Genomic DNA, 27,421 nt, shown 5'->3' with positions numbered 1-27,421 from the left:
TTTTAATAAATATGTTTCTGTTTTTATTTTCTAAATCAAGGAGTTTCATTGATTAATATATTCCATTATTCGTCGTTTATAGATTTATTTTCAAAACTTGGTTGCTCCACATTAGATCCACAGAATCTGGAAGCATTTATGAAATTTCAAAACATGGAAGTTTTTTTTTTTTTTTAACTCCATAAGAGTAAAATTTCAATTTTTTTTATAATTCATAATGTTTATAATGATAACAATCTGACTAACCTTTGGAAGATTGAAGATTCAAAACAAGATATTCAGAAATCTATTGCTTTCCAAATTAGGCAATCGATAGTTTTTTAAAAAATATTTATAGCTTTATTGACGTTCTTGTACAGTATGGGTAATGAATATATTCATAAATTTAGGTCATTTTCGAAAAAAAATATTAAAAATAAAATAATAGATAGCTTTTTCTTATTATTGTCAGGGTTTATAACCAAAAAGTAAAACATGATATTAATTGACTACTCACAAAAGTATATGAAAGTGTATTTTATTTACTTATAAGTAACTAAAAAAATATATATATTTCTAACTCCATATTTTAGACCGGATATACCAGTGAAATTCACAATCAAAGCATTTTATATATTCTTGTATCTAGTTTTAGGTGAATTATTTTAGATACTGATTTAATATTTAACTAATATACTACCTCAATTAATTAACATACATTTTAAATAAAACTCGGGAACGGGTTCCGCCACAGGAGAATTACCCCCAGGAGAATTCCCAATACTAAAAAAATTCTATTTTAACGACTTATATCGCCAGCATTAATCACTGCAACTTGAAATTCAGAATACTAAACATGATGAATATATTTAATAGTACCAATTAGTTAAAAACTATTATAATTTTATTTATTTATTCTCTATAAACGAATACCTCCTACTAAAAGAACAGGATCATAGAACTATGATAAATTAATAACGATAATTAAGTTTTGAAAGTCCAGACTTTTCTTCAATATATATCTCTAAGCTATTATTGAAGAATTGCCGTGGTAAAACGAGCAATAATGAAGAAGATGAGTCTTCCTGACAAAGAGACCAGCAAAGATTACTTAGTACAAAAAGAAAAGATCCAGTGACGTTTAGAAGTCTCCTAAAAGAACCTGTTGAGAGGCCAAGTACCGCAGCCAGCGTTAATAGCCACCGGTGGAGAACGAAAAAGAAGAAGTTGAAGGATAAGAGAAAAAGGGAAGGAAAATGGTTCGGGGGGAAAAAAGAGAAGTCTTTGTTTTAGTACTTCACTCAAGTTCGTCAAATAATTTTTGATGGCAAGAGTTCCTTTAATGGATACCTGTAGTTGTGTGTTATTTATTTTTTCTGTATCTTAAAATGCACTCTTGTACTTTTCAAATTAATTATTACAATTATTTATTATGATTTCACTTTTTTGGAATAAACTAAACATTTTTTTAAAGCATAATTTATTTTTATATCTATTATTTTTCTCAATTAACTTTAAATTCATGTGTGTTACTCACAGATGAAAAGAGCCTAAAACTAAGACTTTCATGAAATATTTTAAAATCAATATTTCACTATATTTAAAGTTTATTTATCATTTTAAAAACCAAAATTTCAATCTAAATTTTATTTAAATAAATTAAATTAAATTTTAATAGTGTTGGAAATCTGAATAGACACCTGTAGCACTAATGTTCAAGTAGTGTGGAAACAACTAGCTAGTCCAACCATTTGCATCTCTCAAGTAATGTCGTTTGTAGGATATAGCCTATTATGTAGTCACAAAATTTAGAGTATCTTTCCCTCATTAGGAGTTTTAACCGATTTAATACCATCTGCATACATTTGTTTTTCCATCTCAGCTAGTTATTATTGTGTAAATAAACAAAAAACTCTCCACTCACTACGTCCCTCACGTATGCTGTAAATGAACAACAGAGTTTTTACAACTTCAGTCTCATTGATAAATATTTACAACATCCAGACGGAGTAGATCTTACTTCTATAACCTCCCCATGCCATGTAACAGGCCCACTTGAGATAAAATAACGATAAGACACCTTTCAACGGTAGACCTTGTAGAACTGGAAGCAAGTTTCCTTCCATCGCAGAGTTTTCAAGGACTTTTCAATTTCTTTGGCCTTCAAGCTGTCAGTCTTAAGAAATAATAATACAATGCAAAACTGTGATTGTAATTAATAGATAAGTGATTTTATTATAATGTTGTGATCTAAAGTAATAATATAAAGTAACGCTTAAAAAGATCTTACATAGATTAGAATTTTTTTATAATTATCATTTTTTAAATTTTAAAATATTTATAACCTATGAATTAGTGATACATCTTGAAAACTGAATTGTTGATGGATTATGTCAACTTTTGTATTTAATTTAGCAAAAATAATTATAACACAGTATTTTTTAAATAACTTTTATTTCATATGCCAACATTTCAACCACAGGCGAAAACGTGGATAAATTAAAAAAAAAAATACTGTGTTATAATTATTTTCTATATATAATAAAATTATATATTATATCCCATAGTTTCTTAATATGTTTCTTTTTAATTTCATTATTTCAATCATATCATACCATATTTGTAAATAAAAGTAGATATAGCATAAGCAATTATAAACTAACTAAATCAGAAATTGATTAAATTCTTCCTCAATGTCCAATAAATAGTCCACAAATTAGTTCATCCATTAAATTCGTTTCACCAAAAGTTTGCCTACAAGAATAAACCCAAACTGAGTCTGTCAAATCAGCCGAGCTAGAACGATGAGGCATGAATGGACTAGTATTTTAACTAGAGCCAGTATTTTATACTGTTCATTTGACGATCGATGCCGATGATGAACGGGACACACTACTAGTCGAATACCGATTTTGGAACATAGTGGGCCAATCTGGAAATGTGTATGGTCTATCCAAACGGTAAAAATCTAGTTAAAATTGATAATAATTCATATAGAACAAGATGTATTATTTTTTTGTTTTATTACTACCCCTTCAATGTTCTGCATATCAAAAGCAAGTAACTTCTAAATCTCATAATTGTGTTATCTAATTAGTAAAGGCATATTCAAATAATTTTGTTAATTATAAAATGGTTATTTATACCTGTCTGTCAATATTATCAATTCCCACATGATATCTATTCTTAAGAAAGCAATAATGTGTAGTATTCACATACTCTGAGAAGAACTTTATTCATGAAACAGTCATAACAATTTTTCTAAAAGTAGGGAACAGGAGAACGAAACCTTGTGAGAACGCAACCCTGTGAGACTCCATAAATCTTAGCTCGAGTGCCGACAGCTGTTTTATTTGCATTTGGAACTTATCGCACCTGTTCCAGCAGCCTTTGTTTCTAAACGAGGTAATTTTCGAGTCGTGCGCCAAACAAAAGATGGTGTACAAACAACCATCTTCTCTTTTCTCTTTCTCTGTTTGCTTTTCTTCTCTAATAATGCCTATTCTACGTAAATACGTTCTGTTTTATATAATGATTTAGTTTAAATTTGAATAATGTATAAGCCATTCAAACACTGAGTTGATTCCAGTCAAGAAAGGTTGCACAGTTGCAGGAAAACTAACCGTTTCTGGCAGTACTGTCATACTGTAAAGCATGATTGGGGCAATACGTCCTCGAATTTTATGAACGCATCTGCAATTGACTCAATTTAATGCATAAAAATGCAATATATATCGTTAAATAGTTATCATATTGATTGAAATTGTGTTTATAAATAAATTATTTATGCAGAAAATAAATTATATGCAGTAATTTAATACATTTTCGGGTAGTAAGACACTGGATTCTAACTAGGATCCACAAATTTCCATAGTTTAATTGTTTAAATCAATTTTATTTTATAAAACAAATCATTATTGAGGACGTGAGAGCTGAGCGCGTTTAAACGAGAGTCCCAGAGCGTTTGGTTCAAAACTTTATGAGTTTGATTCCCACCTATGTCAATCAATATTTATTTCGCAGTGGCTTCGAGAAATGAATCTGGATAGTCCCACAGAGTGGCTGCAAATATCATCAATGGAGGACTTGACCAAAAAAGAAAATTAATTGTAGTAGTTGTGTAGAAGTGGATAGAGGTGGTATGAAAAAAAATCCGAAATTTATTTATTTCTGACGCATGATGGTTTTTATGTGTTTAACTTAACGTTAGCAAGATTTTTGGCGTCACATGATCGCAAGTCACTGGCGGATTCATATGCCCCATAGGTAGGCTTAGTAATTTTAACGATCCAATTATATTTTTTTCTTTATAACGACAATAGGTGTCCAGTGAGTAAGGCATTGAACTTCTTACCATCGGGGCCTGGTTCCAGTCCAACTGTTAGAACCGACGGTTGAGCAAAAATGCTGACCACATCTTGTGTAACTGTCGGTCAGAAAGAGTGCGTTCTTACCGAAACATTTCACTGGTTGCAGAGACTGTTTTTTTAACACACCAAATATTATTTATAAAAACGTTCTCTTCAGTTCATAAATGGGAACTATGAAATTATTGTTTATGTTTATTTTCAAACTGTGAAAGTTAGTTGCACTTAGTTTTGAGTACTAAATCATGTTTACAAAATAAAATTATCTTCAATAGTAGTTCAGTAAATGAATCATTGAGGCATAAAGAAATATACTGATTCATACATCAGTATCTGTGAAGTAAAAGACAATATATCACATTCCACTAACTCTAAAAGGGGATAGTTTAAAAACTAGTTTTCTTGTGAAAAAAAAATATACATAGTGTTTATAGTTAAAAATAGTTGGTTTTTTTTTCGTACCCTTCATTGAATCATCATTATCATTATCATCATACATATAAAATATAAATGGATTATTTATACTGATTAAAAATAGGTAAATCCAAAATATTTTATCTTTGAAGTAGTATCACTGGGTGTAGAAAATACAGTTGTGTAGCTCAGTGGCGCAGAAAACTGTACCATATTTCCCAATTTCTTTTGAAGACTCCCTGCCTGGTCATTTCTAATTTACGAGGGCGGGACGTTATCTACAGGGTACCACCCTATTCTAAAGATAGGGGCCAAGTTTCGTGGGACCAATACAGAATTTAAAGTCGACCCGCCAGACCGGTTAGAACTGGCGCCGCCGCAGTCACGATTTAGTTGAACCTGTGGCTTTAACTTACTCGATTTTCAATTTTTTGCGTTTAAAGCAGAGCAGTTTGAACAGAAATTTCCCTCCAAATTAAAGTATACTTATTAATTTTTGTAAGCATCTAACTCCCCTTACGATTAATACAATTAAAAATTATAAAACAGCCTCATAACATTTTACTGTAACATAAGCTGATCTCCTAAGTAGATAAAACAAGTTAGGAACTCCACCTCCATATTTCAGTTATAGCATAAGTTAATTAATAAACCCAATAGAGAACAAAGGTGTCAGTATGTAAATGTTAGTATAAATAAAATATGGATAAACATGGTAAAGTGGCAAACTACATGGTTTGCTGGAGATTAATTTAAAATTTACTTTCAATTTAGGTTTTAAAAAGTAATAAATTTTGCTAAAGTAAAAAAACGTTGTAGCTTATATAACTTTTACAGTAATATAGGTTTTAAAAATCAATCTTGTGCGTAATGTTAATCCATATTTTCTAGATGTAAAAGTCCCAAAAACAATTACCTCGTAAATACAAGTAAAAACACACCCAAAAAAATTTGCAACAAATACTTTCACATAATACAATTCAATAATAACACTGGGGTGAAGAGACTTATATTTGGCCAATAAATTGAATCTGATGAATATACAGATATGAAGTAAAACTGTTAAGTTTTTTCTTTGTAATATAGTTTTATATTTAAAAAATATAGGGTTTATTATGATCAAAATGGTTTTTACTCAATCATTTTGTTTGATATTTACTATTTAAAAATAAATTACACTAAAAAATATTGTATATAATAAAAATTATTATTATTTATATCAATTTACTATCATAAATACCTTATAAATACATTCAAAATATTTGTCAAAAAAAATCAACCGGGCGTTGTTTCTCAACTTGGGTACTGAATTTAATCAAGAAGATAACTGGCTCCTCAGTTATCCCAGAATCTGGCTCCTTCATAGTCAGCATGTGTCAGAATCTACCCCGTTAAAACCCACGCGACGAAAGCAATCATTGTATTCTATTACTAATTAAGAATCATTTTACTAAAATTATTAAATTAAATTAATGAAATACCTGCCTCCAATATTCGTAGGCTGATCGATTTCCGCTGACTTACAAGTCTCGGGACCTTCAACTAGATTGAAAATAAAATAATCTGCCTACTCATGTCATTAACAAGAGAAGGATTCGTTCCTAGCTTCAGGCAGAACGTGTTGCTTCATTTGACGAGAGATTAATACTGAAATACATTTACACCCTAGGCCAAGACACTACATCTGAAGAAAACAGATCTAATTCCGATCATGTTCCAGCCACAGAAGCAGACGTCTCAGGACGAGTAGTTCCTAGAGATTTGCATACTTTGATGAACTGGAGTGGATGAGGAAACTATAAAACACTACTGGTTGTCCAGGTCGTAATTGGAAAATCTCCTGCAGTTCTGGGCTGTTTACACAATCAATTTTCCTTTTACATTCCTTCACCACTAGGCAAGTTAAGGATTACTGCTAACTAATAAGTTTTTCTAATAACTCACTTCCATTGCGAAGAAAAAAAAGTTTAAATAGCCCATAATTCAGTATACGTTCCACGTCTTTTCTATTAGATAGGTTCAATTTTTTTATATATAGATGCACATTTTGTGTTTCTCATTTTTAATATTAATTTATGAGGGCCTGATTCATTTCTTGGAGACAAATAAATATCTACATTTCATGGTTATTTTAAAATAAATTCTATTATTTATTCATATTTATTAAATTTACTTTATCTTTTAAGAATAAAATATATAAGAGGGGAGGGAGGAGTAAGGTGTTTTAATATTCTTGTTAACAGGTTTTTTGTAATCTGTTTGTTTTTTGTTTTTTTGACTTATTTATTTATTAGTTTTTACCTTACTTATTTGTTTTTACCTTTATTACAGCTATTGCTACTTTATTTTAATTTATATATACATTTTTATTTATTTACAACCAGGCTTTCTTTATATTTGTTATGTATGGAATTAATGGAACTATTATACTGGACTGCTGGTACACTGGATGAGTCCATAAATTTAAATAAAACTTGTAGAATAAATTGTGATAGATTGTACAAGAATGGGATATATGAAGAGGATAAGATGTGTACTGTTAAGAACAAAAAAAAAAAAAAGACAAAAATAAAAAATGAAAAAGGAACAAAAAATGTAATGTAACTTGGCTATAAAAAAAAGGAATACTGCTTTGTGTTGTAAATATATTATCTTTGTTAATTCTTATATGTCGGTGTTTATATTATATCTATATGATATATGATTGATATGATGTGCATAGTACCAACCCAATCTATTTAAGCGGCAAGGCTTATTTTTAAATAAACCATCACAGTCTCAAGAAAATATATTTACAACACGGATAAGCGAAAGTAAAATTTAATTTGATGAAATTGATACTGAATAATTGTTTACACTATACCATTTTACAAACATCTGATTATTTTTCTTTATGTAAAAAATTAAAGAGTTTTATGTATCAGGTAAATTGCATAAATGTTAAAAATGAGTGAAAAATTTCCAAAATTATGAGGCGTAAATATAATTAATAATTATTAATGACTATTAGGGTTTTATTTTCATATACACAAACAGCCTAAAGTCTCACAAGTTATGTTAAAATTTGTTGACTGTTTTTTTTTTTTTTTTTTTTTTTTTTTTTTTTTTTTTTTTTTTTCTGACTCTTTCATTGGAAAAAAAACAATCAAACAAAAATGGATAAACGAAAAAACTTAAAAATAGATTTAAAATAATATTTTTTTTTTTACTTATTTATTTAATTTTTTTATTTTAGTATGTATGAGATCATTCATTAATATTACCTATTGCCCACAACTGTGTGGCAGATTGTAATATCTATCAATAAATAAATCTATCAACTATTCTAAAAAATAAATAATAATATTAGGCTTCATAAACTACATTGAAAACAGAACAACATTATAACCTAAATACAGCTAGCATACTACATATTAACAATTAGATAATGTAATAATACAATTACAGTTCAGTAATCACTTTTAAACTTATATGTGATGTTTGATTGTGTAATCGATCTATCAACAGTAAACGATAACGCTAAAAGTATATTTAAAAAAAAAAAAGAAAAACAGTATAGCTATTTTATTACTGATTATTTCAATAATACATTAACGGAAACGTTGAGAACAGTGAAATGGAAAATTTAAAGGAATAGAAATACTAAATAAGTTATGAGAGCTGCAACAGAAACTCCGAACCCGAGAGCAGACTCATGGGTCCGTCTAAGCCCTCAGGCTTTAAAGAGATAAAAAATAAAGGAAGGCTTAGATATAATTCTGAGCCCACAGCAACCCGAAGAACAACCATCATCTACCTTAGTAATTTTACTAACACTAAAAAATAAAAAGGATATTACATATTCAATCTATTCTGTCGGAAATAAAGAAATTGCCATTAAATGAAATCAACAATTATACTAAAACGAATTTCCTGAGATTAGTTTCGCCAGGTTTTCTTCGCTCACCGTTGAAGCATGTATAATGGTTCCCGTGATTAATTCGATCGATCGAGTTTAGCATCGACAAGCGTTCGATTTTCATTCTGGAATAGTTGACAGCGGGGGCGTTGTTTCGAGACAAGTCCAGTAGAGACGTAAGTGACAATTTTAAATTATCTAACTCTCTTACGGACAATGTCAAATGAATAATAGTTTCCATTATGAAACTTCGATTATTCAATTGTTATGTATGGAATAGCTCTGGCACAGATCAATTGAGAATAATAATTACATAAAAATAAAAGGTAATTCATAAATAATAGAACACACAATCTTGGTAAGAGACATATATCCATCAATGTAGCAATTTCTTGGAGGAGAGACGGAGACGGGAAAGAACATCATCGTAAGTAGAATGTCATTTTCAAAATAAACTATCATCAATGTTAAATTGGTAAGACACAGCGGAATTACAAAACAAGAAAATATCTGCACAAAATGTTATAAATAATACATGACAGCACTAGCTAAACACAACCATAATCATAATTTTGATCTAAGCTATGTAAAAATTGCAAAAAAGGCAGAATATTCTAAAACGGAAAATTTATTAAATGAATTTCTTTCACCAAGCATATTAAAAAGGCAGTAGGTATGTTATAAAATGGGCACTATATGATTCGGCCAGCATTATGCGGATATAATTACTAAAATAAATATTCAATAATTAGTAGCTCTAAAATATGAATGCTGATTCTCCGTGGTCAACCCAGCCTCGTAAAGTCCATACCCTTAGTTTGGTAAAACTCTTGGGTTCGAACATGATCACAACTAAATCACCTCCTAGCACAAACTTATGTCCTTCTGTATCTACATTATAGTTTTAAATAATAATAAAGGTTTTTTTTAATTATATAAGATGCATTTAATGAAACCAACAGCTTCTGATACGATATGTATGTAGTTAAGGTTATCACATCAAAAAAGATTAGTTATAGTAATTAATAAGGGAGCGTGGTGGTACCGTGGTAAGGTACGATCTTACTAACTCCAAGGACCCAGATTCGAATACTGCTGGGTAGAAAATTGATTTCTGTTACGCTGTAGCCGAGAGTCAACCGTGTGGGTTCTGGAACCCTCCTGGAACCCTCCTGGGGTCCACCCAGCCTCATAAATTGGTTACCCTTAATTGGGTAAAATTCTGGCGGTCGAACGTGATTATAACTGAATCACCTCCTTGCACAACCTTGGTCACTAACAGTAACTCCTTACAAAGTACTGCACCCCTAACCCTTCAAGGGTTTTCACGGTACAGATTTAATTTTTTTTTACGTTTATATATTAAAATAGTAATTTTTATGAAAACTATATTTAATAATAATTAATGTGAAGAAAGAGTTCAATTCACAAGAGTGGAGCTTAAGCTTTTAAATTTTTGACTAATCGAGCCATGTCTGTCCACCATTTATATTTTACCCTGTATTTTCATCACTCCACTCTATTCAAGTAATAAATTTGAAATTTTTACTTTTTGAGAAAATCAATAGGAAAATTTTAAACTAATTGTCTTAATAGTCTAATAATTAAATAAAAATTGTCATTTCTTGTTTTTTAGCCCGTTTATGAGGACTCAACAGCTCAATAATTCAAAAACGCGTAGACATACCTGAGTAAAATTCCACATTTTTCCAAAATGTCTACAGGTTCAAAACTGTGAGTGGATGTGGAGTGACCCACATCCTACTTTTCTCAGTAACCTCCTTCTGTTTCATGCATTGAATAAAACATTAAAATTCCGTTATCGAAATTGAAATTATAAAGTTGAATAGTACATAACATTGAATATTACATGAGGCGGACGCCAAGACAGACAACGACCACCCCCGATTACACAATCCCCCACTGCCGTAATTCAGCCCACCCCTAAGCACCTCTACAATTATAGCGCGCCCTGAGCAAGGAGCAGGAATAGCTAATAATCCCTAATAACTGGTCCCGGAGTCGTAAAGTACGGCGATGAGAGCCGCTGCCTCATCCATAACGGTATCCTCATCTTCCAACAGGAACCGGAACAGCGATTTACTAGAGTGGAAAAGCCATCTGCGTGATTAGAATTGACCGGCAGGATCCAAATCCAAACAGTTCCCAATGAAAGTGATTCCAATGGGGAGTTATCGGCCTGGAATGGAATAACGGTTAACAAAACTAATTTTGAAGAATTTTTATTAAACAGAATTATTTTTAAAATGTAGTAATTACTGTTAACTATCAAGGTCCAATAACAACATATTTACAAAGAAAGCCCACCTGAGGGATAGTGGGTTTCGCCGGATTCTTGCTATAAAGCTGCTCGATATACCACTTTATTCACAAGTAAATAGTTCCCAATTATAATAAGGAAGTCCACCTATGAATAATACGTCACACAATGAACTGTTTTAGCAATCTAAGACTAAAGTCAAAACCGGAATTTATTCGACAGAATACAAAATAATTTATTATTAGAAAACTGTTCCTCGAAACCAGACTAACGTAAGTCATATTAGACCAACATTTCAGGAGAGCGGTTTTTCAGGAGAGAGATTAATATTTTTTGTTAATTAAAAAAACCTAAAGCCTACAAAATTGTGGAAAACCCTCTAAATTAGCAGTATAGAATTAGTGTTGTTTGAACGTTCTTTCTATGATTCGAGTTTCAGTCCATGTTTGGCGTAATTAGGAGCTAGGGAACAAAAATACAATTATACGAAAATCTGGCCTCTAATAATAACTAATTGGTGAATTGTTTTATGTCAGTTCTTAGGTTAATTATACATAGTTTACAAAATAAACTAAGTTTTCACAAAGAACATTTCAATTTAAACCGTTTCGAAAAAGAAATAATCCTATGAGTCAATTTCAAAAAAATGTACAACATAATACTTAGTATTGTATTCCTTATTTGAATCATAATTAGTATGCATATTATTTTATTTTTTTATTTTTTTTTTTTTTTAGCCATTACAGAATTCATCAAACCTTATCAGAAACACAAGGAGACATTTTAATAACCGGCTTTCACAGATAAATGAATACATAAGAATTAAGGTCAAAAATTAATTTTACATATGATATCAGCAAAAAAAACGCACAAATAGTATGTTGTCAGGCGTCATTTCTATCAGCATACTCCTTAAACATGTTATTTATACTGACATCTTAGATAAACTCGTGATATTCTGCAAGGCTATAGCAATTTGTTATATATTAAAAAAAATAAAAATAAAATAACCTTAAAACTTGTTTTTTAACAACTACCTACTGGTATCTACTGATAATAATCATAGATTAAGGTGATCAGTTCAATAATCCTTATCAAAGTACTATTCCAGATTTCTTTATTTTAACAATTTTTTTAACCCATTTTTATATAATACTAGATAGGGAAAGTTTAAAGTAATTATATTTGTTAAACGGTTAGAAATTATATTTCATAATTTTCAAAATGTCAAGAACATGAAGGTGTTGAAATTTAAGGTGTGAATTAGTCGTCCTTGTTCAGAAATGATTCATAAATTAGAGGTACTTTCATTTTGTATATCTTGTGACAGTACAATACTGAGATATATGATGATTAGAGGTCAAACTTTTTTTTTTATTATAATAATATTTTTTTATTATCACAATATTCATATGTAAAATTGAACTCGGAAATTAATTGCGATAAAAAAATCGTGAAATATTATTTTTTTTTTAAGAAATGCAAAAAATCATTTCAGTGCTATTGAATTTGAAGTAATCAACTAATATAGAAGTTTGAGCTAAAACAAAGAAGAAACGTGATAATATTGAGTTTATATGATAAATGACGTGTTTATAATAATTAAAGAGTAGTCTTTTTTCAATTAAATAAAATTTAAATTCAAATAGTAACTGAAATTTAATTCGAAATTTCTTCTGAAACACCTAACACAAAAAAAAAAAAATCTTGTCCAAACATTATAGGACGGAAAAATCATACTTATTTAAAAATGTATAAAAGAAAATTCACCTTGACATTCAGCAAAGATATCTGGTGGCACCAACGGAATACAGCATATATTAATTATCTGTAACAAAATAAAAATAAAATGAAATAAATATTAATTTTCTTTAAAACCGTACTAAAAAAAGAAATTAAAATAAAAACAAAACTTAAAAAATATCTAAACGGTCAAGGATAATGCAAAAATAAGTTTTCATGTGAAATTCCAGTTGAATAGACATAATTCGTAAGCTCTAAATTACCCAAGAAAATAAGGCACCAGAGCTCTGTCTCAAATGCCGTATTTTCCCTGTGGTATTTTTTTGGAAAATATTTGAAAAATTATATTATTAACGTTTAAAACTGCTAAAAATCAGTTGTACATTACCATCTTAATTCACACAAAACTGTTTAAAACCATGAACACGATATGAGGAATTGTGAAGATGCACAAAACCCGCGAACAAAATGGCGGAGGACGATGTAAAGGTTTAAACCTCCAAAAGGTACTTCTTTAACATCAACTCGATTTTCAACCCCCTAACTGAATTTTTAGGGAATCAAAACCCTTTGAAACCTGAAAAGATTCTTCGGGACAGGAAGAAATTTTGACTGAATTAGTAATTTTATTATGATATTTTTCCATCAATAAAACATCCCTATATACCAAATTTCAGTTCAATTCGTCCAAAAAGTGGCCTCCGTGTGTCCAAATGTAGCTGGAAATACAAATATAAAATGCACCCTTACCTCCGCCGATAACCTTCAAAACAGTGAAAAAGTTTATGATTATTATCAAGGAAAAAGCAACAAAAATGAAAAGATTAAGACAAGGGTGTTCAACTATCTATTAGGACCAATATTAGATAAAATAACTAATATGCAAGTACATAGGTAAAACACATATGAGGAGGGAATATTTTTGAACAAATTTTGTGAAATTAAAGAAATTAAATCAGTGTACCCAAAAAATTAAAGAAGAAGAAAGATAAAATGAAAACTGCAATGAAATATGTCTCAACTGCTAATCATGTTTTCAATTTTTATATAATTTCAAGAAATAACCAAATTATATAGAGCTTTATTTAGTTCATCACTTTATTATATATTATTTTTTTGTTCTCTTACTATCTTTATTTTTCTCCAAAGTGTGCGGGCCATTATCAAAGAGGCTCTTAAAATTTATGTATTCAAGGTTTATAAGTTTTTTAATATTTACAATAAATAATATAAAAATAAGTATGGATCGACTTAGGCATGATAGCCTGTAATTGAATAACTTTAAAACTTGGATATCTTAAATTGAAATGTTGTCAAGGTAGTCAAGAAAAATATGTAAAAGTTTAATTAAGTTCCTTATTTTAGTGTTTGTATCTTTCTTAGAATCTTTTAGTGTTAGTATTCTTCTTGATGAAGCCCTGCAGCGTGGGTCGAAACGTTAGCTCAAATTAATTAATTTATTACTGTTTGAGATTTTTCTTTGACCGCACCAGGACCATCTTCATAAAAGTTCAAAAACAAATTAATAAGGTGTTAAAGTGTTAGTTGACCTTAAAAAAAGGAAATTTTTGTTTTAATTTATAAACAGCTTATTATAGAGATTTTCAAAGATAAACTAGTGTACATATTTTAGCAAAATATGTTCATTATTGTGAGCTAAAAAAAAATTGTTTTATGTGTTTTCCGTGGAATTTTATATAAAATATTATACAAAAAGAATGTAAAGCTCATGAACATATAAATAAGTGGGTGTTATTAGTTCAATACTTAGATAAGATTTAAATAATTATAATATTAATAATTGAAAGGAATCATGAATGATTTTTCTCAGAGGTGACATACAAACATTTGAGACATTTGATTTTTGATTTTTTTTGAACAGTAACGTTTGTCAGTTACATCATTTACAATTATTTCATTCTGTTGCTTGAGACCAAACAAATTATATACTCTTCCGAATACTAATAATGGCCGGAGATTTGAACCAGAAACGGGGTATAAAGATGGAAATATATTCTGAGAACAGGAAGGATACGAACAGGATGACCGAGGGTATAATGAAGACAGGCACGATAACGATCAAGGATTCGTATGCAAATATCTGTAACGATCTTAACCGTCAGCGTAGGCGGAAGGCTGCAACGTAGCTGCACTCGACGGGCCATCTAGTTTGCTCTCAGTAAAACAGTATTATCAATTATCGACAGCCTTTTCACAACAAACGATAAATAGCTTCTAAAAATGTAAAATATTCCTATATAAACAGGACTGAATGGGACAATATTAACGGAATAATTCGTATTTGAAGGTTATTTTGTTTTTGACATGAAGATTCCTATGGGTTGTTATAATTTTATTTTTACTGATTCTGATTGAAAATCAAATTTTAAGACTAAGTCATACGGGGCACTTGTTTGATCTTATGCTTTCTGAAATACTAAATACTAAAAACCGAAAAAGCAATTATGGTTTTTTGACGCGTACTAACGGTGTGCAAAATCGAAAAAATGAGTAGAACAAAATCGTTTTACTATTCAATTTCCTATAAAAATCTATCATCATAATTGAGAAATTTGGATATTGAAGGGTTCGAGTTGAATATATCATTAAGAATAAATCGTTTGAGTCTTTTCGGCAAGTCACAGAAACCTATATCATGATGATGGTAATAAAATAAATAAATGATGCTAATGGTAAATTGAATTCTCAAAAGATTTTCTTCTCTACGAATTTCGATTATCCTCACCATTTAGGCACAAAATGTTTTGCAGGTTATTCTGTTTTTTATTTTTAAACTTTTAATTTTAGATCAACGTAACACTATCAACCATCTTATCAACATAAGATGTTGAGCAATAACATGGATACCAATTGATTTATTTAAATAATAACCACCAGTATCAATAAATTGAAAAGATCATTTACAATAAAATTGTTTGTTTGCATCCCTATCAAGGAAATTATTTTAGAATTATAGTTCTCATTTTATTTTTTTTTTTTTCGTTTATTGTAAAATAAATAATTAATTACCTTTATTAATTTATACAATTACAAAACGAAATTCCAAAGATATTTTTTAAAGAGTACCATTGCAATCTATGAGAGCTGTTTGACCATAACCCGCATTAGGTATGTCACACGATCATTCCTCGGATAGCCGTCAACACCTCATACATTAAGAGAAAAGGATAAGACGGGATTTTTTTTCTGCTTTTTCGCGATAAGGCCAAAAAAGGAAATTCTCAAGGAAATTCCAAAAAAAGAAAATCACGTAGAGCATTACAAAGTTGGCGGTGATTAACACCAATTTCTTCGGCGCGTGCTCCAGGTCGTTATACCTCAACTGTCCTCGATGGAGCAATTAATGGTATCGCGATGTCAGGTATACGGGGTAACACTTCTTGAAAAAACTAATCGCAAGACAAAAAAATAAAGGTAGTTAATAGAGGAGAAGTTGGTAACACGGAACCCTATTTTGTTTTTATTTGGATGTAACTATTCAATTGGGTTTGAAAAAAATGTATGTCTCGAGCCAATTCCCAAATTAACTGTGTAAATATACTGAAGATAATTTTTCAATTTGTTAGGATTTTAGGGTTATAATTCTTTATTAAAGAATAGACATCAAAGATGGGTTACAAACTTTAGGCGAGGGTAATATAGGAGGGACCTTTACTTCACTAATAAAAAATAAAAAAGTATTTTTCCTAAAAAACAAAAAAAAATTCTTTATTGTAGAATTATTTTCTTGCATTACATGCAAAGGGGGGGAGGGATTTTTTGACAATATTTAATAAATCAATGAAGATAGCGGTAAAAAAAGGGTACTAAAAATAATATAGTGTTTTCATCTTATTTTTAATAAATGTCTAATAATATCAAACGAAACTCTACAACAATTAATTGCGATATGGATTTTTATTATGTCTATCACTCCTCTTCACAATACTACACCGCACTGTGCCCCAATGTCGTAGGAATTTGCTTATCTTGTTCAATTATATATTAACTGTAATTTAACTCTAAACTAATAAATTAATATTAGCTTTTTTAAATAATAAAAAAATTGTAAATGTAAATAAAACTTATTAGGGCCAAAATTCTCCACAAATCACAAATCACTTTAGAGCAGTACCAAAATATCGAGGGTGCAGGTTCTACTTCTAATACCTTCTTCTATACTTTTGATTTCATTTCGGGGGAATTAAACTCCGAAAAAACAAACATAACATCAAATTAAATACTGTTATGGTATAAAGCCACTAAACAGTTCGTGATTTTATAAGCAAGGAACGGACCCCTTCAATTTCATTAATTCATTTTAAACCATGGTTTAGCGAAACATCAAGCTTAATGAAGAGATTAGGAAACAGACAACTAATCGTGATGTCTTCAAGACTACCGATTGGTTCCTCCAACAAGTTCCTCTTCCTCATGTTCCGTTGCAATCTAGAGGCAGATGGCCGCCATCAACCATTTGGTTCACTGAACACCTTCCGTTCCTACTCTTAGTTCCACCTGAGTGCTCCACTTATTCAACTAAATGATCGTTATCTTTTTATAACGTGATTTCAATTTTCATCGTAATTGTATAATAATTACAAACTTCAACATTCTAATTTGTAATTCTGTTTGCCTTTTCCATAATATATTCCCCATGAATTATCGGCTTGTAATGGAACCTAATAATCCTATATCTGCCATAGCTACCTAGAGTGTACCAAACCAAAAATTCCCACTATTTACGCGTATAAAGGTCACCAAATCCAGAAGAATAATTAACGAAAAACCTCATACCCTTATTGCACTATTTTTTCAAACAACCCACTTCGCTCAAAATTTTGGAGATATTAACATATAAACATAAATGTTCCAAGATAAAATTCACCAGGCGATTTAGATAAACTATAACGATTATTCAAGGATTAATTGAATAAATCGAAACAGAATAAGGAAGAATTAAATTAGGTGAATAATGTTTTGTTGATTTCTTATAGAGATATTTTTAAAAACGTTCCTTCATTTATGCTGGAAGATTTTTATAATTTCGTTTCCAAAACTCAATCTTTAAATCAGTTCTGATCGTTCAGATGCAAGTTGAAAAAATCTTTGAAATGATATGATAAATATATAAAATTCACGCTTTTGACGTTATTTATTTTTAATTGAATGAATAATGTAAGTCATATTTTATTTATACAATTTAGCGAATTTAAAAAAAAAAAAAAGACTGACTTTAATTTTTATTCAATTTGTCGGACATTTAAAGAGTGATTACAGAAAATACAAATAACGATCTAATTTGTAACAAGAATATATACTAAAAATATAATGTATATAAAATTCATGCTTTTGACGTTGTTTATTTTTAATTAAATGACTGATATAAGTCATATTTTATTTATACAATTTAATATGTTAAAAAAAAAAGACTGATTTTTATTTTTAACTACTGCTTTCAATTCGTTGGACATTTAAAGAGTGATTACAGAAAATTCAAATAACGATCTAAAATAATAAATAACGATTTGTAGCAAGAATATCTACTAAAAATATAATTTATGTAAAATTCATGTTTTTGGCTTTTTTTTTAATTATGGAAAATGTATTTTATTAATATAATTTAACGTATAAAAAAAAATTAATTCAAATTTTGATTTTTTTTTTACTGTAGCCTTCAATTAGGTGAAAATTTAAGAAATAGTTGATTAAAATACAATTAACGAATTGATTTCTAGCTAAAATTTAAAAGAAGAATATAATTCAGAATTTTCAAGTTTTAAAGGAAACTTATGTTTATTATTCTTTTAACTAAAATTCAAGAGTTTTCTAATAAAAAAATAAATAAAAAATATTAATAATTAAAATATTCTAAATACAAATTTATTGTTAGAAATAAAGTTTTACTGTTTTAATTTGAGTTAATAATTCTACTTTCACTATATTTTGATGCCATTAAAAATATAAAATAATTTGTGAAATATAAATCAATGTTAACTAGTAATAACTTTATAGAAATAATATGTATTCAATAGTTAAAACAAGAAAAATTGCCTAGCCTGTCGGCATTAAGTAAATTTGTAATTCATTTTTCAATACGATATTATTCTGAAATAACTGATTCATTTGAAGTACTAGAGTAGTGGTGACTAATATAGACAATAAAAGAACGACGAAAAAAGATATCAACATTGAACCAATAAGCCTGAGACGTAAATCGAGACATGATGGTGGGGCTTACAGATTTATGTTTCTCGAGATTTTGTGGATAAAGGTTTGTAGCTTACATATATAATAAGGAATCCATTTTTTAGAAAACGGAAAAACCATCTAACATTTCCTCTTATTGTTGCGACTTACTTATTTAAATTAAATAAGAGGGTTGGGGGAGGGGGTTGATTTCAGAAACAGTCTTGTACCATCTGTTGTCCTCAATAAATGGTACCCCTGCCACCTAATGATTATCGTGACCAAAAGTGACCAGTACTAGCACGATTCGAATTTAAGACTGCAGCAGTGAAAGTGGAGCAAGACTCGTAGTTACGGGTAGCAGCTGACGGTACTTCGAAATTACGAAAATTTGGTGCAATAGTCATCATCGTTAGCCCAACTAACTATAGTCATTTACTATGAAGAAAATTACTAATAGATCTTAGTAATGAAATATTTCATATAACGGGATATTGTCCAGATGATGTTCCCTCTGTAAGTCAAATAAAATAAGTTTTCAAACATTGATGAATTAGATAAAATGTCCAAGTCAGCACTCAGGCGAAAGCTAAGAGAAAAAAATGTGATGACTAAAGGTCAAATCTTCGATAATCGAATTAGGGGAAAAAAGATATGAGTTTTGAGCCGTTTTCTTTCGCTTTTACTAGGCTTCACTTAAAGATCTCTGACACAGTTAAATGTAATCCCATAGCTTAACTCAACCGTCCCGTATGAGCTTCAAGTACTAAGTAATCTTTAAATTCACCGTATAGTTTTTTTTTTTTTAATTGTTGTTAAAATTATCAAAACAAACTCATTATCCATTAAAATATAATAATTAAAGGTCAATTTGGAATCATATGATCAGTATCAATTTTCCTGCTAAACATTTTGATTTTCATCATTTGTTAAAAATTTAAGCTTAAAATATTTTTCAGTTTCATAATTTAAAAAAAAAATTTTTTTGCAAAATTCGTTTTCCAGCCGATACCAAACTGAAACCAAATTCAACTTACTCGGCAACTGTCCATTTCGTCAAATTTTGCACCCATCAAGACAAAATACTGTACATGTTTGTACTCTGAACACATAGCCTAAGTAGTAAGGAAAGTGATTTAAAAAGATAAATAAAAATCTGGTTAAAAAAAAATAGATAAAAATGTAGAGTAACATGTTATGGGTCATTGAAAACGGAATGACCTGGCAGTAATACTGATTAGACACTGAAAGGATAAATGTAGTAATAAATATTTTTATTTATTTATTTTAGACTGTATAATTGTTTTTAACGACAAATAGAAGTAAATAAAAAATATTTTTCATCTATTAATTGGTTTAAGATAAAAGGAGGTAAGTGAATTAAGTTGAACTGAGCTGTTCACAAAGTTTATAATCACTACGTTTCGGCCTAACAAGTCATCCTCAAGTTCAAAACTTCTATATTAATTGATGTTGCAGTAAGCCACCTCCAATAAAATTCTCCCATCAAGGTCTAGATCAGTGATTCCCAAAGTGGGCGCCGCCGCCCCCTGAGGAGCGCTGTAGCGATTCAAGGGGGGCGGTGATGGCCACGGGTGCCATGGTCAACAATATTACTGTTCACGAAAATAGAACCAAGTATTACTAAATTGGTAGCAGCACACCATGAACCTCATTAAGACAATTTCGAATGTGTAACTTTTTTTATATTACATTGATTCAAGTAGTTTAATTTTTTGTGATTTTTCAATTACATTTTCATTACAACTTTATTCGCCATCTATTACTTCAGTAACATTATTTAACTAATGCAGGTCACGGAATTCCGACTTATATAACTATAAGTTTTATCCATTTCTATAAAGTTATAATTAACATTCAATAATAGTTTACAACTTAGTTATTAATAACATTAAAATCTAGTATAATGAAATAATTAATTCAAATTACACCTGTAAACATAATTCGGTTCACGCAATCGCACATTTGATTGATTGTAAATTTGTATCACTTAAATTCTCATCATTTCAAAGTTTGGCCTTGTACAATAATTTTTTTTAAGGAAGCGTTTTTGATTTATTTAAACTCTTCAATTTTTCTGAAAAAAAGTAGATATCATTACAAAATTTCTTATGAAAATTCAAAATTTAAATCATAATAAATTTTTATTTTAACTTAATTAAAAAATATCCTATCATGAACGCACTAAACCGATCTATTTCGTTGGTATTCTTAGAAAGTGCCTTAAGATCCAAAGATTAAATAGAGATAGATTTGTCCAATGTCTAAGGGCTGTCTTGAAATGACAAAGCCATAATCTGCTTACAATATTGAGTAAAAGTAAAAGAAAAATTTATTCTCAGTTCCCAAAATTTGTATATTTAAATATAAACATATTTAAAAATAATAATGATTACAATTTTAATATCAAATGAATAAGTATTTAGGTACACTTAGTTGTACATACCACATGTAATCGTTAAGCATAAAACATACAACAAGTAATTAAAATAAACAACCAGTACTAAAAAAGGCAGTGCTTTTAATTAAATTAGCTTTTAAAATGATATTGCTCCATCTTGATATGAAAAGCAGCCTGTTATAGCTGTATTCTCAAATCACGTTATACAATTAATCCTTAATTAAACGATTGTATAATTAAGAATAAGTTTGGTAAGGTACTATAATGAATACATCTCCAAAGTACGCCCATATATTACGCAAATACAAACGAATATTTCAGGAATGACGAAAAATTAAATCCACAAACGAAGTGACAAAAGCATCGAAATTCAGTCCATTTGAACGTTCTGTCCAAAGAAATATTTATTCAAAACAAAGCAATCAACGATCGATTTGACAGTTCTTAAACTTGGGTATATATGTTCCTTAACATACAACACTAATGAAGCCGTGAGTTTTATCGGTAGAAATGTCAGTCCGGCAGACGTAGTGGAGTCGAATTTAGGACGATATTACCAAACCAGCTTCTAAGCCAAAGAGAACCTGTAAGATTTTCTCTGACCTTAAAGACAAAATGTGAAACTGTTGAATTAAACAGAAACCTGTTTCTCTGGTAGGGCTTTGAGGAAGGAAAAAAATAAGCAAAAAGAGGTGGTGATAAATTTCAATGAGGGAAAAAGATAAGGAATAGACCTTGAGAAAGAGTGGAAATAAAAAAACGGATAAACATTATACGATAAAATACAATACATAGCAGGATAAGACTCAAAAACAATGAAGGATGTCGCAGGCGACAAAAATTCACTTATAATAATTTTTTCAAAATAAATGATCGTCAGCTGTTTTAAAAAAGTTGTTACAATATAAAAAAATAAATAAAACAATAAATAAATCATGGTCAATTTATATACTTTAAATTTAATTTTTGTATGACTGTATTTATGATATTTTATAACGAAAAAATGTTTTGTTCTATTTTTTAATTGACGTATCCCATGGATTGTTCGATCGCCGAAGGTGACTTGATCATACTTCTAATAGCTTTTGAACAGTGTGTAGACAAATTAGTACGAGAGAAGAAAATGATCAGACCCAGTCTATGGTAGAGTACATTCAATTAAAAAATAAATCATTTTTTTTCGTTTGTCAGATGTGCAACTACTCAAGCAAAGCAGAAATATCTGGAGTTTTATATCGAAAGTAAATGCATCCACTTTTAGAAAATCATAATTTAATAGACAATCTCATTATCAATGAGTACATTACATTGTTAATCTAATTTTTTATAGAAAATCTTGATTTGTAACATTTATTTGACAAAGGAAAATTAAAATTTTGAAATAAACTGAATAAATTTTACCTTTATTATTATTATTTGTTAGAACTACACATGTATTGGTTTATTATAAACGATTAACTGACAGATTTATGTTTAGTATACAACGAAATAGCTTGGCAATAGATGATAATAATAACTGATGGTGGATTTAAAAAAGTTCTAATTTTTCATAATAGGACTTATTTACAGCCTATTGACAATATGATGGGATTAACATAATACGAAACATTGTTTAACAATGTTAATTTATTAAAGAGGCGATCTGTTACGAGCGAGTTTCGAAATGTCCTCAACATATGTTTCGACCTATGGACCAGAATGTAAAACAAAATCTGTCGACACTAAGTCATAGAAACAGAGAGTAGAGGCGTAACCTGTGGGCAGGGACCGACTCCAAGGAAATCATAATGAATACTCCTTCATCAGGTTGGGTCTGGAGGTCAGGCGGCTAGTGGGTGTGCCAGGATATCGTGGAAAACCAATATACATTGCATAGATAAGGAATCAGAGACGCCTCGCGACAGTTACAGTCCACTGCTATTGATGAAGGTGTACACAGAGATAGTTTCGATAGTCAATGAATGTTCTCAGTCGGATTTGAGAATAGAACGCCTGAAGTGAAATGTCTAGTTAAATAAGAAAATATAAATAAAAGTAAAAATCTGGTGCTGGCCCATAGTTGTGTAGATTGGTGGGCTCGTATAAAGTTATTGTAAGTCTAGAAGAGACAAAAATTAGGAATACATTTTTTTATTTTTTTTTTGTTGCTTGAAAAATTTTTATTTTAGGATTTCAGGGTTGGGACAGGAATAACAAAAAAAAATTTGTTTCTGCCAAACATTTTGACAAAATATGGTATAATGAAGCCTTAATACAAACGAGAAAGATGTCGATTTCTACTATTCCTTTTTTGCTTCTTCAGCTATTCATAAAATTCTTTTATATTTTGTATTTATCCATTGTTTATTATTAATCAAAATGTGGATTGGTAATTTTTTTCAAATAAATAAAATTGAAGGCACATTAGAGGAAGATTTTTTTAAAGTTCACCTTTTAAGTCCTGCCCGATATTATCAATGACTATAAGAATAAACACCATTTAATTGTGCATTGACACATAACACAGAAGCAAACACGTTTGCTTATTTAGACTCAGGAGTCCTCAAAACGTGAATTTCTGTGGAAAACTCGGTAAGATAAAGTAAAAATAGAAAATTAAAAAATTTGAAAAATGGACTAGTTTACATAATATAAAACTTTCATCAGGAGCACAAAGAAGCACTTAATATCTCGAAATTCTAAGCAGTAGCATCCGGAGTGGTAACATTCAAGATTATTCATTTTTATTATGTTTTTTTATGATGGCATTGGATCTGTTTATTAACGTAAACGTCAAATATATTCAATGAAAAATTGTAAATAATAGTATCAAAGATATCTGATTGATTTCTATCCGTTTTATAGAGAACTTTCCGACTGGAGACAGGTGTTTTACTCGCAGACATTGCTAGTGAAGATAGGAAATTGATGTCAATTAAAATAACAGAGTCGAAGAACTGCCTAATGGCGCTGGTCCTGGATCTTAGCACGTGACTAGGTTCCACAACTCATACTCAGCCTCTTGCACAACTTGCCGTCGCCATTCTCATCTTTACTTCTGTTACTTCGAATGATATCATTCTTATTAATGGAGGAAGAATGAGAAAAATAACCTTCGGCTAAGAAACACATCAGGAATCTTAAAGCAGGAGTGACACTGACTGTAGCATCAAGAATAAACAAGTTCAGTATAGTCACAATTCAATAATTTAGAGAAGCTCAACATAGAGTGAATTCGTAATTCAATTCATCATTCGTACTTATTATTACACTCAAAAGGAACAGATGACTGTATTACTCAACTTTGAGCTGCAAGATATTTTAGTAAAACGACCCTCCAATGAAGAACGTGATTAGAAAAATGATGGATATAGATCATTGGTTATTTATTAATTGGAAACTACAATTATATTAAATAAAATATGCAATAAAATATAATGAAGGTGATGTGAGTTACAGTACAGGCCTGATACAGTTTTTGTTAGAATTTCAATAATATTTTTAGAGAAGAAGTTTTTTAGTTTACCCTCTAGGAGGATTATCAGAAATTGAAGAGGAAACAAGTAGATTAGAAAGGATTGATATTTGTATTTGGTATGGACCTATGGAACATTGAGGTCACAACGGATGAGTTTATTTGTGATAAAGTAAGGGATATCAAGATTTTAAGATGGGTTTTGGATTGTAAAAGTAGGATACAAAAGTGAAGTCCAAAAAAGCCTTATATACACGAAATAAAATGAATCTTTTGTAATTAATTAAAGGTTTAGACAATTTGTCTAATAAGTTAAATAATCGGAATCGACGAACAGTTTCCTATCTTTTGATTCTTGAATGAGGATTCCAAGTTTGTCTTTTGCCAAGATGTAATATTTGGTAGCGGAAATATTAGTTTTCCGACGAAATGGTTAGTCACCTAAATTATTTTATTTACATCACACAGATAAATTTATCAACTAATTATCAACAACCGGCGACAAAAATCTTTATTCTCTGGGCGTACGGGATACATGTCTCAGCGGTCTGTAATCCACAAGTTAAATTAAAAAATAAACTGACAGGAAGATAAAGTACACTGTTGTGGATAAAAAATGATTTCCATAAAGGAATAGACTTTGAATAAGTAAATTTCAAATTAGTAAGTTTCAAAATAAGAAAAGTATGTTTTGTACATGTTTGATATTTTTTTAAATGTTTACTACTTTTCAAATATTAGGTATATAAAATTATTATTTAAACCAATATGTTATTTATTATTATTAATAACTCAAAGTTGTTCTAAAATCTAATACTCCAGCCTGGGGGTCTCACATCATCATCACTGGATCGACAGTCGACTAAAGAAGGCTTTGATAACGCGCACACTTCCTTAAGAGTCCAGTATCAGTTGTGATCTCATAAACCAAGTAGAGCGAAGATAGGATAACCTGAATACTACCAGCCTTCAAGATGTGCCAACACGTTACATACCTCCGGGCTGATTCCCAAAGTAAATAGGGTCGTTTGCGAAATACGGTAGCAGCATTGCTAAACTACCTTGTTTAATAGTCCGGCTATTAAGCTAATGAAATACAAGCATCTACTAATGGCTAAGATCTCTATAACGTCCATTATATCAGGCGTGTTTACTCCCTGCTAGAGAACTCGCTCATATTGATCACCTGTCCCAATAACAAAACTACTCAATTGCTTGTTTCCTAACTTCAAATCTACTCCCACTTTCGCCAGTAACTATAATAGAACATAATATATTTGGCTAAAGGATTACTCTTGAACCTTAATGGGTACAGAGTACAGATAATAAATTCGCGTGTTACAGCACGTGTGGTTCAGCGCTCATTATATTACCAACCATTAATTCCATATCCATTAAATAACCTCTACAATAATTAGATTAATTATTTTATATATTCTTGTTTGAGAGTGGTTTAGTTTATTCTTAATTTAAACAAATTTGATCCTTTTTTTCTCTCAACTTTATTCTTTACAACTTTTCCAATGTTTCGACCCTCAGGCCATTCTCAAGGATACCTTCATATTGATGTCATTTCATTTTTCAAATCTTAGAAATGCAGGCTAATTGCCTTTGTCCCATCTTTAAATAAATTAATCATTAAAATAATATCATATAGCATTATAAAATTTTGTTTTTTAAAAATTAATTTCCTACTTACATAACCTTTTCTAAATAATTTTTTCCTAGATTTAAACCTTTAATAAAACACTTTTTTTCCTTCCTTCATTCACATTTGCAACTTAAAACAGAACCTATCTTCAACAGGTTAGGACTCTGTTATCACCTTATCATATAACAATTTTTTTTTTAATAATTAATTTACATTTTAATATAATTTAATTAACATTTATTATTAATTATTCTGCTTATAACACAAACATTTTTTAATATATTTAAAAACCATAATTAATTTATTCTTATTTTATGTGTATTTTTCTTAAACATGAATATGTATGTTTTTTTATCTTATTTTTTAACATATCTACTCATCTATTCCTACTTTTATTCCATTTATACATTTGTAAAATTCAAGGATTTGAACATTTATTTATTTATCATCTTTTTTGTATATAATAATACATATTTATTTTGCTTAAAATTTCCGAGTATTGGTGGTTCAGTCCCTTAGAATCTGATTTGAAATTGACAGTATAATTTATATTTTCTGAGATGTAAAAATAAAAATAAAAAAATACTGGCTATCTAGTTCCGATAAAGGTGTCAGATTTTCAAGTAAAATCATTTTTCCTTAGACCAAACATTTTACGCTTCATATTCAAAAACTCAAGTTATTAGTTCTTAAAAATTATTAGTAATTAATTCTTATTTTCAGGTTTTTAGAAAATAACTAACTGTGTGATTCATGACTAAAAATAACAAGATTTTTCCATTTGAGAGGAAACACTAAATAACTTAATACTATATCGTAACAAAAGATATTTATGGTATAAAAAAAAATTGAGAACCAGAGCTGTCCCTCAAATTGTATATTTACCTCATTTTGGCTTGAAAAAACAAATAAGAAACGATTTAATTGTTTCATTAAAGCTTAGGGGACCCTTATATGGTCATCCGAATGGCAGTAAAACCAAATAGAAGAAAAAGTCAGTTATTTCACAAACATTTTTTATTA

General features: G+C 29.6%; 1 protein-coding gene across 1 annotated transcript in view; it reads right to left on the bottom strand.

The window, feature by feature from the left end:
* Positions 1 to 27,421, bottom strand: part of LOC106688015 (cadherin-99C) — a gene marked incomplete at its 3' end in the record, with an annotated part of 245,476 nt that overhangs the window by 167,674 nt on the left and 50,381 nt on the right. The window contains 1 exon segment of the mRNA XM_024360534.2: positions 12,710 to 12,767.

The sequence above is a fragment of the Halyomorpha halys genome, unplaced genomic scaffold (assembly GCF_000696795.3).
Source record: "Halyomorpha halys isolate HHAL.00 unplaced genomic scaffold, Hhal_1.1 Scaffold1040.1, whole genome shotgun sequence".
Classification (NCBI taxonomy): Eukaryota; Metazoa; Arthropoda; class Insecta; order Hemiptera; family Pentatomidae; genus Halyomorpha; species Halyomorpha halys.
This window is presented reverse-complemented; position numbering and strand designations above follow the sequence as displayed.